Source organism: Castor canadensis, chromosome 5 (genome assembly GCF_047511655.1).
Source record: "Castor canadensis chromosome 5, mCasCan1.hap1v2, whole genome shotgun sequence".
NCBI classification, from domain to species: domain Eukaryota; kingdom Metazoa; phylum Chordata; class Mammalia; order Rodentia; family Castoridae; genus Castor; species Castor canadensis.
The window spans coordinates 157,233,011-157,256,673 of NC_133390.1; the positions used below are offsets into that span (position 1 = coordinate 157,233,011).

At 48.5% G+C, this 23,663-nt stretch overlaps 1 long non-coding RNA gene across 2 annotated transcripts; it reads left to right on the forward strand.

Moving 5' to 3' along the window:
- The first annotated feature begins 19,635 nt into the window (after positions 1-19,635).
- Positions 19,636-23,350, forward strand: LOC141423131 (uncharacterized). Of its 2 annotated transcripts, XR_012447782.1 has the most exons (4): positions 19,636-20,000; positions 21,323-21,393; positions 22,322-22,364; positions 23,055-23,350. It is a non-coding gene; the product is annotated as an uncharacterized lncRNA (long non-coding RNA). The 2 variants fall into 2 exon arrangements; XR_012447781.1 differs by lacking the exon at positions 21,323-21,393 and having other exon boundaries at positions 19,639-20,000.
- Positions 23,351-23,663: the final 313 nt, after the last annotated feature.

Here is a 23,663-nt window from a genome sequence, read left to right on the forward strand (position 1 = left end):
AGGAGGGGCTTTGGTTCAGTTCTTTGTGCCTTTGTTCTGCATTCACCTTGGCTGATCCCTCTTGCCTCGATTTCCCCCATGAGATCTCAGTGCATGGGGAGGGCCAGGACTCAGGAGCAATAAGTTCAAAGTCATCAGACATCAAACTGTCAGAGGATTGTCATAGTCTATTCCCAGAGTCACTGCTTCCCAGACTTGCCCCACCCAAGTCATAGCCTATTCCTGGGTGTCATTGTGACAAGGGTCTTCTCTGCTTCGTGGCTTTCATTTGCTCTCTCTTGCTTTCCCCCCCTCCTGTTTCCCTGCTATGACTTGTCCAGGTCTGGAAAGGGTGTGTGCCAAGTCTCAGAGGAGAAGTGAAAGGGGCAAAAAACTCAACATCCTACCCCCAAAATCCAAACCAGGACTGGCATCTGCCCCATCCCCCTGAGAGCTCAGGTCTACTAAGTTCTGACTACCCAGTACTGAGACTTGGGAGTCCACCTTAATATCCTCACAGTGGGATAGGCACCAGGATGGCCCTTACTTCACAGATGGGGAAACTCAGACACTGACAAATGCAGGGACATGCCCAAGGTCACACAGCTGAGGGTTGCACCTGAGGAATTCACCCTAGGATCCACATGTTAACCTCTCAGCATCTCAAAACAAGTGGCAAGGGCCTTCTAGGCTGAATTTGTCCTCAAAGTCACAGAGTTTCCAGGCAAGAGAGCAGAGCAGGAAAACATCCTAGCAGGGATGTTTCTGCTAGGAAGAAATGTCAGCTCTGCTCACATTTCATGGCAAAGGAAGTCACGAGCCCCTACCTGACCTGCCAAGGCAGGGAAGGACAACAGAAACGCCGGTGACCCCCATGAGTTTCCCATGCTGTCCTGGGTGGGTGGTGCTGGTGAAGCACCTGAAGGGGACAGTGGCTCTGCTGCCATGGAGATTGTGCTGTGGATCCAGAGACTGTGCAGCCGCCCAGAGAAGGTTCGAGGGGGCTCCAAATCACCCTCTGGTTCTAGATATAAAGCCCAACGGCGGTACACTCAAGGAGACTAGACCCTGGTCACCTCATTGTCCCTCAGGACTTCCGGAAACCCCAGCTGCTAGACAGTGGGGGAAACTGCTGTCTCTTCACATTAAGAATGGTCAGCAGCATTGTATGAAGGGTCCCCTGCAAACAGGACAGCTTTGGACACCAATGCCAGAGGAGCAAGAATTTTGGAGCCAGGAGGAGGGGATTCAAATCCCACCTCAGGCTTGTGACGGGGTGACATCCTTGGCCTTTGAATTCCAATTTTCCCAGCTGGGAAATGGATAATAAACAATGACATGCTAAGATGGGCAGGGGTATTAAGTATTTCTTTCCTGAGGTGCTTAGCACTGTGGCTGGCATACAGAAGGTGCTCAATATGTGTGCGCTGTGGCTAGTAACAGAACTAAGGCCTTGGGCCTCCTGGCCCCTGAGCAGAGCTGACAGGGTAAGTGGAGGCATTGCCACATCTCTTGGCCTAGACAGTGTCCAGAGGATGCTCCCAGAGCAGAGCGGAGGCAGGGCTGCGCCCACACATCTCTGTGCCCACCTGCAGGCCAGTTTGAGGGGGGTATTTGATCCCAGCTCTCGCCTTGGGTGGGATAGGGGTGCAGAAATATTGAAGTCGCTGTTATACAATAAAGCTGGTTCTCCTTCTAGTGATTTTTAAAGCTTTTTTTCATGTCTTGTTTGCTTTCTTTCACTTAAGAATCAGGAAGTTACACCTGGGTTGTCTGCTTCAGTATTTGACTCATGGCTTCATCATTCCCTGAGCCCTAGCACTGTTTTAAGCACTGGAAACTGGATGCTTGACAACAGAGATGGAGCTTCTGCCATTGAGAAGCTTAGGGTCTGGTCCACAGGCAGATCTTAAGGAATGAACTCTCACAGACAATAACAAGTAAACAAGGGAAAGAGAGACGGTTCTGAGATTGCCGTAAGGGCTGTAAAGACAATAACCAGGCGAACATGTCAGGAAGGGAGGGAAAATTAGGGGCCACTCTTGGCTGGTCAGGGAAGGCCTCTCTGAGGACCACTCTGGGGCCTTCTCTGTCCATCACCCAGGGATCTTCCACCTCCCAGGAATCCAGTCTCTGGGTCTCTCCTGGTCTCCTTGATAACACCCAAGCGAGGCTCCTCTCGTAGGAGGAGCTCTGAGAACGGTAGGTTGAGACTTCCATTCAGTCTGTGGGAAGGGCTGGAGATAAGGAAGCTGGCCTCTGGGGAGGGGCATTGAGTTCCTCTGGACGGTTGCTCTCTCCAACCACATTAGACCCAACTCCTGTTGGTCCTCGTGCGTCCATCCATTTGTTCCTGGCACTGTTCTATCCATCATCTCTCCCATGGATGCTTCTCCAGGCTCCTCACTGCTTCCCCTGGTACCCCTGCAATCTACCCCTACTCAGACGCCATAGGTTGGGTTCTAAAATTGCAAATGCAATCCCCTCTCCCCCCGCTTCAAGCCCTTCTCTGGGTTTTCATGGCACGCAGGGCGACATCTGGACCTTTCAGCACTGCCCCAGGACCCTGCAAGCTCTGCCCTCCTGCTGTGTCACTGTGTTCTCCTGGTCCTCTGTTAGAGGGCCTCCTCTCTTTCCTCATGAGGACCAAGGGCCAGAGAGCCAGCGCTGTTGTGTCAGCCATCTTAAAGCACATACACACCCTTGAATGGTTTGACTCACTCTGCTATTCAATTTTTGAAACTTTCAATAAAACTTTTTGGTTATCAATAACGCATTTAATTTTCCTTTGGTTATGATTTGACAAAAGTCAGTGGTCATGTCTGGGATTCTTACAGAAGGAAAAATGGAAGGATTTGGAGAGTAGAGAAGGAGGAAGAGACTGGGTTGGGTTAGAATGGAATGCGGGCAAAGTGGCATGGACTCAAAGGTCCTGATGATGTAGATGGTCTAGAAGGCTTGGCCTTCTTCCCAGAGGAGTGAGGCATGATGGGATTAGGCTGTTGACTCAAGAGTGGGGCCTCAACACTCCACCTGATGGTTCAGGCCTCAGGTCACACTGATCGCTCCCCTTCCTCAGGGTGAAATGGATCAAACCACCATTGCGCCCTGAACCTGACAAGGACAAAACCAAAAGAGTGTTCTTTTGTTGCTGTGTTTGAAATTCTGCATGCAAATGCTGCTAAGCATCTCTACCATCTTGGGGTGATACACCCGTTTTGATGACAAAACTGCTCCTCAGGACTGCGGGGATCCCATGCCACTGTCTGGTCCTTGTAGCACAGGTGACAGCAGGTCTCCTTGGTGAACCTGTGTGGTTAGGATGAAGTCTTCTAGTTGGTGGTGGTAGTTTTGCCCTTGGTGGTGTTGGATTGGGTTGTGCTTTGGGGTAACAAGCATTTGGTAGAGTGAGAGGAATGCTAAGGGCTGCGTGTGTGTGTGTGTGTGTGTGTGTGTGTGTGTGTACACTTTTCTTGGCCTGGAGGTGGTGGTCATCTTCATTGTCCAGTGGCCAGTTTGATGGGACTGCCAATGGGTTCTCTTAGTAGGTCAGCTGGACACTGATGAGCCAACAGTACACAAACTCCTCAACCTGGTGCCAACACTCCACACACTGAGCACAGAGCACCTCTGCTCAGATGGTCCTCACTTGTGTCAGTGCCACCCCAGCCCTGCATCCTGACACTCTCCCCAGCACAGCGCTGGAGCCAAGTGTGCCAAGAGTCTCAGCTCTCAGCTCCAGCCACTTTCTAGGCGAGAGGTGATTTGAGAAAGGGCAGAAGCAGGTTGGCTTGATAAGAACCAACCAGGAAGTGGCCCCAGGGGAGCATCAGACTTGGTTCTAAGGAGCCCTTGTTTTAAGCCATGAACCCATTCTCCAGGCCACCTCTCTCCCTGGCCCTGAAGGCTGACACCTCACCTGCTGGCCAGCCCTATCCACATGCCCCTGGGGAAATCTGCCTCTCCCTCTGCCCCTCACCAGGCTGCCTGCAGCTCTCTCAGTCCCCACCTGTCTTCATCCCTCATCCTGCATCCCCTCCAAGGGGACCAACTCAAGCTGTTTGGTTGCCACTGTCCTGGTTCTGGCCTTTGTTCCCTGGTTTCTGTCCTGCCATCTCTCCCCCTCACCGGCCATAGACCTGCCTTGTCCTCAGCACCCTGTGTTGGCAACAGTTCTGAGCAGTTCATGTGGGAGAGGAGACAGCTGCCTCCCTACTGGCCCCAGTTTGAAAGTGGATCTGCTATTTGGGGGCCAAGTTTAGGCTGGGAAAACTCGGACAAAGCTGGGGACTTGACACCATCTTCTGGGACCTGTCATTTCTCCAGGGTGCTGTAGGGCCAAGTGCAGCTCCAAGGCTCCTTTCCAGCTCTGACACCCCTCAGGCCCCCAGAAGGTTATAGTGCATGCTGTTCTTGACTGGGGAGGGATAAACAGTCCCATTTCACAGATGGGGGAACTGAGGCACTGGAAGCACATGCTTTGACCAGGCTACATGGTAGAAAAGGATGGCACCTGGAGACCAATCCAGACCTCCCGAGCTCTATAACAGCTTACCCGAATCCTAAGAGTAACAAAAGATGGAGTTTACCTGGTGTCGGGCAGGTGCTAAGGTCTTGGCATGAGATTTACTCAACTGTTATGGCAGACTTCTAAGCAGGCACAGGCAAGAAACTGAGGCTTGAGAGGCAAGCTGAGGCCCTGTGTATGAGAAGCAGAGCTAGGATTTGAAGCAGCTTATCCTGGCTTCACAGTGCTTGCCCCTGACCTAAGCCACAGAGACTAGGGTGGAACTGAAACCCAGCCTGACATGGGGCCTGGAAAGTGGCTGGAGGATGTGGGCAACAGTGAGAACCAGCAGCGCCCAAATGGACCCTCTCCCAAATGATGGGAAAACAAATGGCAATGGTTGTTTGGGTCACAGGGGGTGGTGCTGGGACCCCTCATCCCTGGCTAGCCCCCCATGAACGAGGACTTTCGTGGTAAGTGTTATCACCGTGACAGCCAAGATTCTCTGAGCACTTGCCAGGTGTGGGTGCTACATTGCTAAACCTTAGCATCTCCTTACTTATCTTCTTTATTGATCAAATTGATTGAATGATTGATTGATTTTCTTGACAGCCTCAATCTCTCACTCCTGCCTCCACCTCCTGACTGCTGGAATTACAGGTGTGTGACATCACACTCAACTACTTTCTTGTCTCCATTCTACAGATGAGGAATTGCTACTTGGCCAAGTAGTTTGAGCAGTACAAGAACACACAGATAACAAGTGAAGACCGGGTACCCACAGCTGCAACTTGCGGCAGAGATACAACTTCCCACGAGTTGGAAATAGCAGAGGATTTAAGGGAAGTCCTTTGCAGAGTCTGAGCAATGGTGCTCTCTTTCCCAAGAACTCACCTTTCAAGACTGGCTTCTCCTCTTGCACCTTCCCTTCCACACACATTTTCCCTCCCTCTTTAGGGAAGAAATCCATGTTCGTCTTTGTCCCTAATCTCTGTTTGGTGCATTGCCTGGGAGCAGCAGGGCTCTGAACAAAGGCACTGTGAGTGACCCTGTCAGGTCAAGGAAGCAAGCCAGGTGGCTGTTAATCTCCTGGAGTGATTGAGAAACAGTTTCTGATCATGCATCCTTGAGTGATTGTTGGCACAGACATTGACTCAGTTCTAAGAACTGAGCAGCACCGTTGGGTGAAACTCCTTCCATTCTTGTCTGCTTGCAGAAACGGAAAGTTTTTGATAGCACCTGGGTCACTAAAAGTGACACTTAGGTATCTAGGGTGCCGACCTTGCCTTTTTCTAGCAATGAGTGAATCCATTCACAGATAAAAGAGCTGATAGGAAAACCCTCTTCTTCATTCAAAGATCCATTTCCTAAAGCATATTTTTTTGTATTTCATCATTATTAAATTCACCTTGCTCTTAATCATAACAATAACAATCTAAAAGTTAGTGTTAAATGTTTTGTGTCTTATGGTCCTGAGAAGGTTTGAAAAAAAAGTTTATCTTTTTTTATTTGAAATTTTAATCAAGATATATGTTCTTTTTTCTTTCCTTCTTGTTCTTTTTCTTTCTTTCCTTCCTTCTTTTTCTTTCCTTCCTTCTTTTTCTCTCCCTTTCTCTCTCTCTCTCTCTCTCTCTCTCTCTCTCTCTCTCTCTCTCTCTCTCTCTCTCTCTCTCTCTCTCTCTCTCTCTCTCTCTCTCTCTCTCTCTCTCTCTCTCTCTCTCTCTCTCTCTCTCTCTCTTCTCCCTTCCTTCATTTCTTTCTTTCTTCTACACAGTCTACAGGCCTTGACCTCTCAATCTTCTGGCCTGAGCCTCCTGAGTGCTAGAATTACAGGCGTGCACCAACATGCCTGGTTGTAAGGTGTTTTTAAATGGATAATGGTGAGAATCAAATCTTTACAGTATTTACATTCCATTTGATATATTTACACATGTATACAATTAAATATGAAAGCAGTGTTATCAATATGTATAATACTCCGAAGATAATAAATTTTGCAACTACTTAACTCATGCTGAAAATTTTGAGATATCAGCTTACAATTGTTGCATGTCACCTGATACTGCCAGAATGGCTCAAGTGAATAAGATGGAGAATGCCCAGGGTTGGTGGCTGGTACTTCATGGAACTTCATGAAGTTTACCACATGGCAATGAAAATGAACAAACCACGGTCTCCCTCAACAACACGGATGAATTCCATAAACAATGTTGAGGGAAAAAAACCAGACTCAGAAGATCATGTTCCATAGACTTCATTTACGTAATATTCAAAATAGGCAAGATAAATCTGTGGTGTGAGGACAGTAGTTGCATTTGGGGAGAGTAAGAGGATAGGACGAGCCCAGGGGAGGGTTTGTCTGGATACAGGTCACGTGGGGTTTGAGTCTGCTAGGCTGCCATAACCAAGTAGTCATGACTAGGTGCTAAGCAGCAGAAATTCACTTTTTTCCAGTTCTGGGTTTGGAAGTCCAAGGTCATGGTGCCAGTGGGGTTGGTTCCATCACGAGGCCTGTCTCCTTGGTTTGTAGATGGATGACACTTTCTTTTCCCTGCCTCTTCACATGGTCATCCCTCTGTGTGAGCGTCCTGTCTCTTCTTACACAATAGTCCTATTGATCAGCCACCACTGTGACCTCATTTTAAACTAATCACCTCCTTAAAGATCCCATCTCTGAACACAGTCACATTCTGAGGCCTGGGGGGCTATCACCCCAGCATATTAATTGTAGGGGGGGAGCACAGCTGAGCTGCTGACACATGGGGTCACTTTATAGAAAATCCTCTGGCTGTATGCTGATGACTTAGGCCCTTTATGTGTGTGCTCAGCTGCGAGGGTCACATGGTATCTTAAATTCTGTAACAAATCAAACAAGAAGTTTTGGAGTCCATCCAGAGAAAGTTGCCCCAACTAGAAACCACAGGAGTCCTCCAAAGGCTATAGGGTAACGCCCCTGTAACTCCAGAAGGGAAGAGAAAGGCCACCAGCATACCAGGTCAAGTTCTGGGGAAAAGCTGGAAGGAGGTGGGGCACTGGGAAGGCCACTCCATCAGTCCCCAGCAGATAAAGTTGTGACCAGTCCAAGAGGAGGCTCTGGCCTTGAACAGAGGCTCAGGCTTCCTGTGTTGCTTGCAGATGGTGCAGCTTGAGACTGGGGAGCAGGAGACTGGGCGCCTCCTCCCTGCACAACGCCCCTCACTCAGCCTGGCCACACTGACCTGCCCCCATGCCAGGCATCCCTCACCCTAGTGGGGCTGTTTATCTTCCTCTTGTGACATGGGAAATGGCAAAGATACTGTAGGCAGGCGGGAGGTCCACCAGCCACCTGGTCATGCACCCCGTGGCCTGGCCACCTAGGGACTGATTCTCTGTTCTCATATCAGTGTTACCCTGAAGGCACTGGGTACGCCAGGCTGCCTGGGAGGCACAGAGGGTGCAATAACAAAGGTGCTCAGATCCGAGCACTTGGCTCTCTTCCAATTTGGCCCTTATGGTGTGTTCTTGTTAAGCCCCTTCGCCTCTCTGGTCATAGGCTCCTCTGGCTCTGGCGTTTCCCCATCCCCACCCTGCAATTGTCCAGATAGAGTCACATGGAAGTGGAGTGATGGTGACAACAGCCCCACCTTTCACAGTTTGCACATTACCTCCCTGTTTAACAGGGTGTGTAAAAGGCCAGTTCCTGGGGGGGATCTGAGAACCAGATGGGAAAGGACACAGTCAAGGACACACAGCTGGCCACGAGTAGGAGTAGGGCAGGACCACCTGTGAAAGACCTCGATGCCCCCTAGGGAAAGAGAACTGGGAACAGTAATGGGCGATTCTTGAGAAGTTCCAGACTAGCCAGAGTCAGAATCCTTTCAGGAACACCCACATTCCTGAGGAACACTGCTGAGTCCTGGGGTCCCTTAGCATCTGTGGGGCACCCCAGAGGCTTCCACCTTCTCATGGTGCCACTGTGTACCAAGGAAGCACTGAGCTATTGCTGGAATTCTTTCAGAGACAAACCAACAATCTTCAGAAATAGAGGCCACCAGTCCTCAGGAATTCGGGGTGTTTTGTCAGGAAGATGTAAATTGTGAGGGAATTTTGACATTTTTCTGAGGAATAAGAAGACCTCAAAGGAAGGAGATGGTCTTCCCTAGTCAGTGTCTGTTCCAGAAAGGAGACTCCACAGTGGCTCAGTCACCTTAGAATTGGGAGCAAACTTGCGTGGGTCAGGTTGGGCACCTGAGGAATCAGGTCAGAGGTGTCACCTCTTTCCACAACTTTGTACATACTCATTCAGAGCAGAGTCCAGACACACACACACACACACACACACACACACACACATGCACAAGTCTACAGACACAAACACCCACGTGCAAGCACACACACAGACACACACAGCCACATATGGATCTGTGGTGACTTCAGGAAGTCCTGCTTCCCACTCAAGTCACAGGCACTCGTCACTATGGTCTCATCTTCCTCAGGCCCCAGGGCACAGCCCTTCCCTGCCCTCCCACCTTTGCCCTGGCATCAGCAGATGTGGCCAGTCCTCCAAGAGCCTGCTCAGGTCTCTGGGGTGTCTGCCAGGCCCCTCTGTCCCTGGCCCTTCCCTTGGCCTGGTCCTCCTACTACTTAAGCCTCCCTCTGCTCCTGGCCCTCACACCAGAGGCAGGTGCAGGAGAACCGCAGGTACTGGGTGACCAGAACCATGTTCCAGGTAAGGGCCCTGCATCCCCCACTCTCAGGTCTGGAGAAGAGCCAGGTGGTGGTAGTGAGGAAGGAGTTGGAACCCTGAAGTCTAGTTCTGTCTCTGTCACTGACTTGCCAGGTGACTCTGGGGCCACAATTTCCAGATCTGCAAAGTGGGGAGCCTCTGCCTTCTGTGTATTATGTCTGATAAACAGTGGAGGAAACCTGGCTCTCCTGAGAGCAGAACCCTATCAGCTCACGACGTTCTGTGCTCTTTGTGCTCTCAGTAGGTAGCCTATTTTAGAGGCACAGGGAAGACTGGTAATATTGTTGGTAATTTCTTATTCTGACAATCACAAATAATGATTCATCAGCAAGAAGAAATCAAAATAGTTCTGTTAAATGTGACTGAAAACAGCACTCACCAGATAAGCTGAGAACACAAGAATACAACCAAATGATCTGAACCAAATGCTGGGAACAGGGCCTGGCAGAGTCTTTGTCATTGTCTTGCCATTGTTCAGTGGGCTCTGCTGTTGACCCCAAACAGAACAGGTGCGCTGTTTTTCAGGACTTCTTTGAGCTGCTTCAGCAAAAAGGTCAGGTGAGCAGGGAGCAGAGACAGTTGCAGGACTGAGTTCAGGCCAAGGGTTGGGGAGGGGGGCAGCAGTGTAAGAAGCCACAGATGGAGTGACTGTTAAGCTGGAACTTTGCAGACAACAGTTGTCGTTCTATTTCTCTGTCCAATGTATGAAGAGAGCTAATTCCATCTACTTCATCAGCAGGGTCCCACGGGGGGGGGAAACTGAAACGACGCAATAGATCACATGCACATCATGCTCCTGTGCGCTATCAGGAAAGGAGCCTCACTGCTAGTTACACGCATTGAAGACAAGATGCATTCCAATTTCAGAGAGAGCAAAATAAGGAAAAATGCATGCCCCTGAGCCAATGAGACTCAGTAGGGAAGGCCACCATGGTATGATAGAGACATTGTTTCTCATCCTCTAGGGGCAAAGAGTAGCCCTGTTCTCACGTCCTACCTTCCCCTCTCCTCCTTCCTTTCCTATTTCATCATGCTTTTAAACAGAGTTTTATGTTACCACAGTACAAGGCACAGTTAGGTGACTGTACCAAGGTGTCCATCCTGTACCTCTTAGGGTTGTGAGGAAAATCTGATTACGTGAGATAGTGAGTGAAAAGAGTGTGGAGGAGAACAGAGGGGTCCTCGGCAAATGGTAACCAATGATTAAAGTTTTATGACAGTGTGGGCCCAGGCCCAGACTGTCTGGCTTTGAATGATCACTCTGTCACTTACCAGCTATGATCTAGGTAGTTATTTTACCTCCTCACATCTCATTTCTCCCCCTGTAAGATGAAGGGAACAATAGCACTTATTTCACAAGCGTGCCACCAATCAGTTAAGGATTCTTTTGCTCAATCCAGGATAGGAGCTGGGCACCAGTGGCTCATGCCCACAATCCTAGTCTCTTGGGGAGGCTGAGGTTTGGAGGGTTGAGGTTTGACGTCAGCCCAATAATAGGGTATCTCCATAATAACGAGAGCAAAATGAACTAGAGTCATGGCTCAAGTGGTAGACCACAGCTTTGCAAGCACGAAGCCTTGAGTTCAAACCCAGTCCCACCCCCCACCCCCCAAAAAAATCAGAATTGGAATCACAGAAAGGCAAAGTATAGCTCATTTAATGTCACCAGATCATTTTGGTGTTACCAGCTCATCCTAGGGTTCTCTTGCTTAAGTGGAGATAGAAATTCAAAAAACCAAGCAAAGTCATCCCAACAAGGCTTTCCTGGGGCTTGTGCTGCAGCACAAAGGACACAGTGCACAGGTAGGGGATTCCCAGATTGGCTTTCTTAGGACAAGGGGAGCAAAACTCACGTAGACGAAAACGGGTAGGCTCACTGAGGCACACGACCTTCTGTTGCACATGATCCCAGGAGTTCTGCACATGTCTTGTCAGGTACTGGGGTTTGAACTCAGGGCTTTGCACTTGCTAGGCAGGCGCTGTACCACTTGAAGTACCCATCCAGTCATTTTTGACATAAGGGTCTTGCTTTTTTCCCAGGTTGGCCTGGACTCTGATCTTTGTATTTTATGCTTCCTGGTGTAGTTAGGAAGACAGGTGGCTCCACCCACCCAGCATTTTCTGTTGAGATGTAGTTTCATAAACTCACATCATCCCAGAGTGGCCTTGAACCACTGTTAGAGGTGCCCACTCCTGCCACCCCAGGGAAGGTCATGAATTGATCAAGTTCAGGCATATCTAGTGCATGCAGGGCTTGTGGGAAAGCTTGGGAGAGGGGTCAGCAGTTCCTGAACCTGGTCATTGGTGGAGAGATCTTATTGAAAATAGCTTATGTTAGGAGGGAAACCTTGGAAGGGGGGGAATCAGGACCTTCCCAGTGGAGCTGGAGATGTTGCTTAGTGGTACATCTCAGAGTGCCTGCCTTGCAGTACTGCAAAATAAAGAAAAAATACAGGAAGAAAAGGCAACAGTGGTTAGAGGACTTTCCTGCTTACAAAGGGCCCCATCTCCAGTGCCAGGTTTTCCTCTCAAGTAGTGAAAAGCTACTGGTTTTACAGATAAGGAAATAGGCTCAGAGAAATTGAGTGGCTGTAAAGACCAGATGGGACTCTAGGACTCACCAGCCCCAGATTGATGTTGCCCAGTTGGCCAACTCTTGTCTCAACAGGTGCCTGCAGTGGGTGTGAGAATGCTGTGGACTCTCCTCTTGCTCTGGTGCCTGCTTAGCAGCAGCCGTGCTCTGCTGGAAGATTCCAGTTCCAACACAGGTAAGCTGTCATCCTTTACGGAACTTCCTTCCAAGGAGAGTCCAGGGGAAGCAATATATCCCTGTTGGACAAACTGATGTCTGTCATCGCCAAAGACTCATTAGAAAAATGAGGTTTGTGAACGTGGCAGAAGGAACCTGGACACTGGGCCTTCCCCAGAGGCTCCTCCTCCCCTTGACCACTCTTGGTATCCAGATCACATATTTAATGCAAGCCACACATGCCTCTTTGCTGTCTTATCATAGTCTTCTATTCTTCTATTTAGTTCCTGGGTAAATCTTTCTGACCTCCATCCCCGATGAGGTTGTAGATAGGTGCTTGACACACATCACGGACTTTGAGCTTCTACTCTTACCATGACAGACCTCGAAGCCACACATAAGCTTCAAGTCCACAGCCTGGCTCACACTTTCTCTGCAGAATTCTCATCTGGAACCAAGTCCTAAGACCAAGTTCTCCTTAGATACTGTTTGTTGCAAGAAACAGAAACTTCTACAAAAAAGACAACATTATTTAAGAAAAATTACCTATGAAAAGGGAAAAAAGGGTAATCCCATTGACCTTAAATTTCAGAAGCCCTCTGGACTTCCAGGACACCAATACCAAGATCAGGAGCCTGGCATGGTCTCCAGGGGGGTAGAACACTAGCCTAGCATGTGCTAGGGCCTAGGTTCCATCCCCCACAAAGGAAAAGAAGTAGAATCAGGATCTAAGAAACTGTCAATAACCAAAGCAGCTCCCCCTTCCCCATGCAGCCAGTGCTTTATTTTGTTTCTCTGAGCACAACTGTACCATCGTTTTCCCTTTATGTTTTCTCAGTTCCACCATACGTGGCCCAAATGTGGTTTCCACGGGTCTGACTTTTCATTGCCTCCTGACCCAGGTGCTCAAGAAAATCTAGTACGAGGTCCCAGGAAGTGGTTGCAGATAAGACTCTGCAGAGAAAATGGACTTGCAGGCTGTGGACTTGAAGCCTGTAAGTGGTTTCCAGTGTCTGTCATGGTAAGACTTGAAGCTCACAGCCTGTGATGTGTGTCAGACGCTTCTCTGGCTCCTCATAGGCTTAGATCATCATATATGGAGGCCAGGTACCATCTTGGTTCTGCGTTTACACGTGTTGTTCTCACCCTGCTTCCTGGGCCTGATCACAGCTGGTCCTCAGTTGAGCAACTCGTTCCCATGGCCCCAGTGGAGAATGTGCCCTTGGATTCACCCATGTGTTTCTGTCTCAGCAGGTGATCGAAACGGAGGTCCCCAGGACAGCGGGGGTCTGTTTGGCTCAGGACTTCTCCAGAACAGGCAGCTGTTCGGCCTTCTCAGCAGGAGTCAGCAGAAAGCCAAGACCAACCATGATTCTTCACAGAGCAGAGGAGCTGCCTACTTCCATGAACAGGACCCAATTGAGGATAACCAGGAATACATTTACCTGAGTGGTGATGACACTGGAGACAGTGCCCAGCTTCCCAAATCCAGTATGCCTCCAGTCCTACTCTATAGCCCCAGGGCAGATACAACTCCTGCTTCATCTGTGGGAACCCCTGGACCAGTCAGGACTCTGTGGGTGACCATGTTCAAAGTGATGGGAGCCTCCAAGGCAATCCTGACAAAAATGACAGGGTCTGCCAAGGATCCTTAGATCACAGAAGACCAATTCTCACCTCCTGATTGTTTGACCAAAAGGGTGTGAACAGCCCTGGCCACTGCAAACACACATGGTCAAGCCAGTCTGGCCCTTCAGGTGTGAGTGGCACTAGCTTCTCAGTCAGTGGTCACCCTTCCAGTGCTTCTCCAGGTGCCATCAGGTTTGAAGTGGCCCCGCCTGGCAGTTTGGTCAGTCTGGGGCGAGGCTGACTGGTGGCTTGAGTCCATCTGGAACAGAGTTCATGGGTGGTTCAGCTGGGCTCCATTCCTCTATTGGTCATGGTCTATCTCAGGCTTGTCATCTAATGGTAGGGTCAGTCTGGTGCAAGGTCAGTGAATGGTCAAGTCTGTTGACTGTGTCAAATGAGGGCCGGGCTATGGTCAGTTTGAGATGGGGCATTTTGAGGGTATGGGCACTCGGGGAGCAGAGCATCTGGGGTTTGGGTCAAGCTGGAGCAGGTTACTGAGTGGTCCAGCTGGGTTTTGCACAGGTAATGGCTTTGGTCAGTCTGGAGTTTGGTCATTGGGTGGCTATGATCAGATTAGGGCTCTGGTCACTCTGAAATGATTATGGAAAGTCTGAGACAAAAATCACCCTTGGATCATGGCCAACCCGGGCATTTTCACCCCAGTGAGGAAGAACTGTCTGAAGTTTGGGGCTTCATGGAAATCCCAGGATGGCAGGGCTCCTCAATACAGCAGTTAAATGAGGACAGTGCCCTTCCTTCTCCAGATCCTCATGTTCAAGGTGAAGACACCAAACAGAGAGCTGAGAACCCTATAAATCAACAGTCATCAACAGACAACAAAGACCTCCGGGCTCAGCTTAAAAGGCTGATGAAAGACCTTCTGTGGAACACCAGGAGCACGTTCAAGGATGCTGAAGAAGTACTGGACAACTTCTTTGGAACCAGCACATCTCGTGATGATGAAGATGACCTCCAGGAGGAAGCAGGGCCACTAGCTCTGGAAGGCCTGCTCTGCAAGGGTCCTTTGGAGGGCCTCTGTGGCCATGGAAGTCTTGTTGGCATGAACGATGTTCTGAGGAGCACTCGTCCTGGGAAACTCAACAGCAGGTGAGTTGGAGTTCTTTAGAAATAAAATAATTCCCCAAAGCATTAATTGGAAAGATCCAGGAACCTGAAAGACTGCCATCTGTGCCACGATATGTGATAAGCATTCTTCTCTTTCTAAGTCCTTAGATTATTCCCCATTTTCACTCCTTATATAACTGTAAGATTAATATCTTAGTAACAGATCTCTGTTTGTATCTCTGATTACTTGCTCAGGTGTCTGACTCACCTGTTTAGAATGATAGCCGCAGCCTTCCTTCCACCCGCTGCCCGGCACTTCTCATCTCTGTGTACGAAATTACGAATCGTACTGGGAAGGCAAATTGCAGAAGCTCTGCCCAGCTAAATCGTAGTAATTCTTCAATCCAGTGATTAAAACAGCACCGTTGTTAACTTTGCCACCACCATAGTTATTGGCTGATGCTTTGCATGTGAGGTCTTCATTGTCCTTTAGCCTCTCACTTATTGGTCGATGGTTTCCTGTCTAGAATTCATGGGACTGGGATTTGGGCTGGACATCTAGGTTAAGGATGGGAAGGCCCAAGATGGAAGACAGGAAACTCACGGCAGTTTGAGTTTTGAGTTGAGAAGCCTGGATGTCTGCTTTCCCACGCTTCTCCTTCTGCAGGCTCAACATCACCAACTTCAATATTGTCCGGGTCTCGGGGAACACCTCTGCTTCATCCACCCCCCAGCTGGAATTTCAGACCAAGCTGATGATCCATTTCTCAGGGTGAGCCATGGGGAGAGCGAGCAGGTGTGGAGCATTCCTGGAGGTGGGGGAGGGAGGATTTTTATGTTTAACAACTGACGAAATAGCCTTAGTTCATTCTTAGCATTTTCCAGAAATTCTTGATGATGTTTGCATAAATACACAAGCTCTTTAGAGATGACAGTTATAGTAAAATAGGAAGAGGAATAGACCTTTTACTTTTCTACCATTTTCAAAAGCTTTGTTGAATAAGCTTGGGGTGAAAATTAGAAAAGAAAAAAGTCCCTAATCTTTCAACTCAGAGACAATTGCCTGTTAACATTTCAGTTCTCTTATCCCACAACATTTTCAGCACCATTTTGAATGATGAGGAATATTCTACCACACACACGCACCATGGCACGTGATACCCACTCTTCTCTTGTTAGGTACTAGATTATTCCCTCCTTATATAACTCTGTGATTAACATCTCAAGTAATATCTCTGTTCACATCACAAATTATTTACTTAGCAGTTCTCAGAACTGTAATTTATACCCTGTTTGTTTTGGGTGCTGGGCATTGAACCCAGGACCTTGCGCATATGAGAAAGGTACTCCGCCATTGAGCCATGTCCCCAGTTCCATAATTTAACCATTTTTGATAAGCATCACCAAATTGTCCTCCATGAGCAGATGATGGTGATAGATATAACTAATATTATTGAGTGCTAAAGTTTTGCTGAATAATCTCATGTCATACTTACTACAACCTTCAAAAGGGGTGCAGTATTACACCCATTTTACTGAACAGAAAAACAAAGCCTTAATTAAATTGCACATATGTGGATGTGGACACACACATAATATCTCTGGAAGAAGGCATCAGAAATACTGGTGATAGGTTGGGTGTTAGGAGGCAGAGATTGGGAGGAATGGGGTTTGAAGTTAGCCTAACCAAATAGTTTGCCAGACTCTGTCTTGAAAATACCCAACACAAAAATAGGGGGTAGTGGAGTGGTTCAAGTGGTAGAGCCCTACCTAGCAAGCATGAATCCCTGAGTTTGAACCCCAGTATTGCCAAATAAAATAAAATCCACTGGTTGGGCCAAGCGTGGTTGTGCACATCCATAATCCCAGTACTAGGAGGCTGAGGCAGGAGGATCATGTGGAAGCCAGTCTGGTCTACATAGTAAGACCCTGTCTCAAAACAAAACAAAGAAAAGAAACCCTGGTGCTGTGGTGACCTATATGATCTCAACAGGGTTGCTAGGGGACATTGATGGGATGCAGCCTTTCTGCTACTATTTTTTGTGGTATTGGAGTTTGAACTCAGGGCCTCACACTTCGTAAGCAGGCCCTCTTCCACTTGAGCTACTCTACAGCCCAGAGTGGGTTTGAACTGCAATCCTCCTGATATCTGCCTCCAAATAGCTAGGATTACAGGTGTGAACCACTGGACTGGCAGAGTGACTTAAGTGGTAGAGCACCTGCCTAGCTAAGTGTGAGGCTCTGAGTTCAAACCCCAGTAATACAAAAAAAACCAAAAACAGCTGTGAGCCATTGTCTCCCAGCAATAGGTACTTTCTCTCATCTTTTGAATCCTGAGGGATGAATACCTATTCAAAAAAAAAAAACAAAAAACTAGAGCATTTCTTAGAGAGGGATAGGGGGAGGGAGAGAGAGCCCATATATATATATATATTGAACAGTAGGCATAATTTAAAAATATGTTTACATGCATGGGTCACCTCTCACTCACAAACACCCACACTTGTTGCCAAGTTTGACCGAATTCTTTAGAACATTCCCAAACTTTTGCTGAGTCCTATGGCCTCTTCCTGTGCATCCAGGCTGCTCGGCTTCTTCAGTGGCTCCATGGTGGATGTGACCATCAAAACCCCCTTTGGGTTGCATCAGACCAAGTCCGGCCGAGTTTTAGTTCTGCAGGACTGCCAGCCGATCCTCACTGGGATCCACGTGCGTGTAGGGTAGGTACCTACACAGGGAGGGCTGGGAACTGTGCAGGACATGATGTTGGGGCAGTGCCATGCACAGAGTGGTGACCAGTCTCACTGGGGGTCACCATTAAGAGAACAGCAGCCCATTCTGGAGCCCAGAGCATCTCTCTTCTCATTTCAGACCCCCCTGTTCAGCTCAGCTTTCTCCCCAGGGAACATGGATGTTTAGACAGAAGGGGACACTTTCCCTAGAAGTTAGACTCCCTTGTAGTGCCTGCCTGTAGACGGAGGTGCATGCTCCCGTGTCTGTGCTCACACTGAGAGTCCGGCTATGTCACTTCTTGTGCTGTGCTGTCATTGCCTGATTATGCTATGTGACCTCCATAGGATCAGAAGCTGCTTTACATTCATTATTCATTTATTCAGCACACACAGAGCTGGTGGGCACAGTGTCATTCCCAGAGATGCACTGGAGAACAAGACAGAGAAAGATGTGTGGCTGGGCGGATGCAAAAATGAGTGGGATGATGGATGGGAGAGGGTGGCTGGACAATAGTTGTGTGAACAGATGGAAGCTGAGTAAGTGGATGGATGGACGCTGGTGGGAAGGATGGGTGGATTCAAGTACGGATGGAGGAGAGGATTGAAAGGAGAGTATGACACACTGTAGATCAAAAAGACTTTGGTCGATTACCCTGGAAATCCAAGTTATGTTCACCAGATCAGATCTAAAAATGTGTGCTTACTGAGCTAATCTGAAAATCTGATAAAGAAGATTTTGGACCAAAACTAGTCAAAAGAGACAGGTGGCTTCACATTAATCAAGGGAACAAGAATCTGTCAAGAGGGAATAGCAATTGTTAACATATATGCATCAAATGTTAGTGTTCCCAACTTCATTAAACAAAAAGTAGAAGACTGTCCTTGCAACAGAAAACACACCTGTGAGCTCCTGCAGCCAGCAGTATTCATTTTGCACCAGCAATTTTAGACCTTGTTTCTAAAGGGAAGTTCTCTCTACATACCTCGAACCAAGCCACAAAGAATACAAAAGATGCCCTGTTGAGGTGACAGGTGCCCTTTTGGTGATGGGTTGAATGTCCTCCAGTCCACCTCTTTCTTTCACTCAGTCTTCACAACAACCCTATTTCACATTTTAGAGATAATATACACAGAGAACTTATATAAATTGGGCAAAGTCAAACAGCCAGGACACAGTGGAGTTGTGATTAAGCAATACGTACTTTTAACTATATGGTAATTTGAGTTCATATATACCCAGGCTAAGATGAGTCCCTGGAGAAGAAGCATCATTTCGTAGCCAGTAGTCACAATGATTATTTCGAATGTACCTGTTTCCCTCCCCAGTTCACTCTCCACAGTGATGGAATCCCTGCTGAAATGGTCTTTGAAGATCTCTTTACCCAACGTAGTAAGTCTGACCCTGAACTGAGCTGTGGAGAAGGCGTTGTGTCCAGTCGTTTTGGGGAATAGCCCATAGGAGAGCAGCCACTCCAGACAGCTTTATTCCTGGGCTCACCAGCCTCCCATAGCTCTGTTTTCTTGTCCTTTGTCAAGGTCCCTGCTGCTGGGGAAGGGAGGAGGAAGGAACTGTTGATGGGGGACCAGTAACCAGGCCGTTTACACCTGAAGTGGAAGGAGACTTGTGTTGTTTTTGCAAAAAGTAATCCAATGGAATCCCTCAATTTTATATGAGAAATCCACCCTGTCAAGAGGCAGGTATAGAGCTTTTCCTAATTTATCAAAAGGATTCAGCATCCATAACTGGTCAGGTCCATTGTGGTGCAGCCAGCGAGGTTCCCATCATCAATGTCATTATTACAAGGTCAGTGCATGCAGGCAGTTTCTTTGGGAAAATAAGAGTTTGCAACCAAAAATGAACAATGCACTTTTCTACGGCAGCTGTGTAACCCCACAAACCTGCCTGCTTTAGAGCACACATGGCAATGCTGGAGAAAGAACTGAAGAAAACATTCTGAAAGAGAGCCCTGTGCCCTGCTGTGTACTCATGGGTCTCCCCCATGAGCAAGTGCTGGGACAAGGATTCAAATCTTATTTCAGGGCAGGACTTTGATTTGGGCAATGGTCCCAGGAGGTGCCAGTAGGAGAGTGACAACAAGAGCCAGGGAAGGAGCGGGCGGGAGTGGAGGGAGTGCCATCTGACTCACTACCAGACTGAGCTGAGACACATCAGAGCAGTGGTTCTCAGATCCAGGGCAAGTTGCCCAACCCACCAGCCCTCAGGGAGCCCTGGCAGTGTCTGGAGACTTTGTTGGCTGTGACAACTAGGGGAGTGTTGCTCACATCCAGCGGGTAGAGGCCAGGGACACTGCTACACACCGTACAGAACACAGGACCGTCCCACACAGAGGATGACTGGGTCCTAAGTGCCAACATGGAGAAGCCAGGGTTCAGTGATCCATGATGAAGGCGATGTTGCCATTACCATATAGAAAATGGCAACCTGATTGCATCATCCAGTCCCCTTACGGGCCTATAACCCTGTGCAGGACTGGGCTGGGAGCGGTGCCCAAGTCTCCTCTCGCCAAGGCCTCTGCTCCTCTGTATTCCAGCTGTGCCCAGTGATCCGATTCTGGTTCTACATCATCAATCAACAGCTGGCCATTCTGAAAAGTAGGTTGTGCTGTTCTTGTGCTTAGACTACTGCTGTAGCCCCCCTGCCCATTCCTGCTGCCCCCCTTTATTGCTGCCAGAGAGAGTCATGCATTGCACCTTTGATCGAAACCTTCTGTAGCTGAGCATTCCCAGGACCAAGTGCCACCCCCAAGGCTGGTGGCCAAGGTCTTTCCTGCAGTGTTGCAGATGTATCCCCCTGTCTTCCTCATCTGCTCCAGCTGTTGATGTCAGCTACCCGCTGTACACTATGGGCACCTTCTTTCTGTGCCTAGAATATCTCTACACCTTCCAAGGTGTGACACAAATGCTTTTTCTTTCCCAAAGCCTTCCCAGATCTCTCCAGGCCGGACGCCCTCCTCTGGACTTCAATCTTGCATGCACTCAATTGCCACTGTCCTGTTGTGTGGAGACTGTCTCTTCCACTAGCCCAGAGCAGCCTGAGAGCAGGGACTCTGTGGTGCTCCTTCTTGTATTTGTCTCACAGTCCTGGTTGGGCACAGAAAGGCCCCCATGTAAAGTCTGTTGGAGTGTGAACTGCGAATGAAAGGCTGGAATATGGATGAACAGAAGTAGGAATGAATGGTAAAAGAGAAGACAGAAGGAGGGATAGAAGCCTGGGTGGAGGGATGACAGAGGAGGGATGGATAAATAGAAGAAATAAGGAGGGAAAGAAGGAGGAGATTTAGATGGAAAGTAGCCTAAGGTGGAAAAACAAAGCAATGGGTGGATATAAGAGAAGTTGAAAAGGTGGAGGATGGATAGATGGTGGGTGGAAGGAAGAAGGGAAAGAAGGAAGAGTGGAGAAAAGCATGAGAGGAAAGAGGGAAGGAAGGGTTGCTAGGTAAAAGGAAGAGAGAGTGAAGTATACATACATGATAGGACGGTTAGATGGGGAGAATGGAAAGACACATCTACTGCTGGATTGTGGCAAGGTGATGGTGACTGCCTGCATGGTGGACAATAGATGGATTTGTGAACAGGTGGAGGAGGCAAACATGCTATTGAGGTGAATGGACAAAGGAAAGAAGAAAGGAAGTTAGGCAAATTCGGTGGCTCAGGGGGTGGACCAATGAGAAACAGGAAGGAATATGGTGTTGAGTAGGGCAGGAAGGGGATGGGGATGGATGGTCTCCTGGAGAGGTGGATCACCAGCCACCAAGCTGAGAGCGCTCATCTCCCGTGCTGGAGGATGGAGGTGTTTCGACACAGATAAATCTGTGTGTGACAGGGACGAATAGTGAGTTTTATGAGTCATTGTTTCAGTCAGTTTCATCTCTTGTGTCTTCTTCCCATTGCTGCCTCTCTCCTGTTGCCATCAGCTGTGACCTCACCTGGGTTGTTTGGGAACTTCAGCTCGCCTCTCTCCCTGGAGTCCCTGCCGAGTGACCAGGTACATTCCCTGGACTTTGAGTGGCTGCTTCTGTCCCAAGCAAGCTTCCAAGAGAAGCGGCGTCTTCCTTTCTGAGTCTGGCTCAATGGTGTCCCCCACAATCCATCCCTTGCTCAAGTCTCCTTCTCCCGTCAAATGTGCCCGAGCTGTCCCATCAAGAGAGATGGCATAGGCCATGGTTTTTGATAACTGTGCAGCCATGAGCAAGTCCCCTAACCCCTCAGAACCTCAGGGCTTTTGTCTGTCAGGTGAGGATGATTTTCATACCACACAGTTACCACAGTCCACTCCTCCCAAGACACATAGTTTCTATGTTGTAACATTTCTGAAATTGGAATGTGTCTTATATTCAATGGTAAGTCTTCGCTTACTTGACAATTTAAAAATGTCTTAGTGGCCCATTTTAATCAATGTTGCTTTATGTGCACGAGGTATGAAATGATGATTAGATAAGAAAACGCCTAGCACAGAGGAGGAACTCACAAATTAGAGGTTTCTTCTGTTTTGGCCTTGATTTAACATTTTTAAAGCAATAACTAAATTTGTTACGTGGCATCGTGATGAATGGGGGCCTCAGAGTACTGGAGCAGTGGTCCCTGGTGACCACCTCTAAATCTTGCCCACTCAGCTTCTTCTAGGCAGTAGCATGGTCCTGCACAGCCCCCTGTGCAGAACAAATCATGGGATTTGTTCTACCAGGTGGGAGCCCCTGCCTCCTGCAACTCAGCTATCCAGGGGCACAGTTTCAGGTCCAGATTTTAGGAACGGCTGTGCCACCAGCTCACCTTCTGACTTGGGCAAAGCTAGTCATGCCTTTTCCTTGTCTATAATCCTTATGCTGAAGGTTGCTGTGAGGATTAAGCCAGAAACTAGGAGCTCGGCGTACAGTAGATATGCACCTAATGCAGGTTTTCTGCTTTTTCCTCAGGACAAATACTTCCCTGCTTCATTCCTCAACTGGCTATTTAGATGTAAGTTTTCTTCCTCATGTCCTCTCCATGGTTCCCCAACCTCACCTCCCTCTTCAATGGCCTGCATCCTTTCTGAAGCATGCTGAAAACAGTGAAAAAACACAGAATCCAGTTGTGACCAATCTTACCAAAGCTGGACTCCAGGACAGCCAGCTCCACAGAGACAAGTGTCACAGTGGGGTTCCTGAGATAGCCCACTCCATAGCTGTAGTCAGTGTTTGAAATATCTCACTCCATAATAAAGATATTGCCATTGAGTTTCTGGGATAGCCCATTCCCTGGTACTAAAGTAAGGTATTAGGGTTATCACGGTCTAGGTGTTAAGATGAAGTTCCAGGGTTATTCCACAATTATGAAGAACATTGTGGTGGGATAGCCCACTACTGTTCATGTAGTCTTTCCTGAAGGACCAAATGAGTCTGGAGGAATTTATAATATATATATATATATATATATATATATATATATATATATATATATATGATTATTCTTCCATTCCATTCCCTAAATCCCCTCTTCCCACTGTTCAGATGGGCTGGAGAAGGGGAATTTTGCAAGGAGGAGTCACTCCTTCCCAGAGTCACTGCTTCCCAGAAACTGACTTGCCCCACCCAAGGCAGGCAAGTGCTTACCTGAGGCTTCAGCCAGAGCCACCCCACACACTCATCTGGTTCTACTTTTCCCTTCAAGAACCTTCTGGTACTGATCATGTGGGCCTAGAAGCAGAGGCACTTCATAAGCCAGAACCTGCCTTGGAGAGGATTGCCCTGGATACAGCCCTGACCTTGACTGCCTTCAGCCTCTACTACAGGTCCTCTGGCCTCACACCCTCTTCTCCACCTGCCCCCATCCCAGGAAAGGATCCAGCCACAACCATGCCATGCATGGGCAGCTGGGAGTCTGAGGGCAGAGGACTTATGCCAACTCCATGCTGAGCATCTTATGCTGTCAATAAAACCCTGACGTTTTATTCACTGGTCTCAGTGAAGGACCCTCCCTGGGGGCTGTGTGTTTTTCTTCCCTCCTTGGCTGCTCCTGAGACACTGGCAGCCAGAGTTACATCAGGGTGGAGATGATGCCGTCCAGGACTGAAAAATGTCAGATGCATCAGAGGACCCCACAGATGAGCAGGAGGGGCTTTGGTTCAGTTCTTTGTGCCTTTGTTCTGCATTCACCTTGGCTGATCCCTCTTGCCTTGATTTCTCCCATGAGACCTCAGTGCATGGGGAGGGCCAGGACTCAGGAGCAATAAGTTCAAAGTCATCAGACATCACACTGTCAGAGGATTGTCATAGCCTA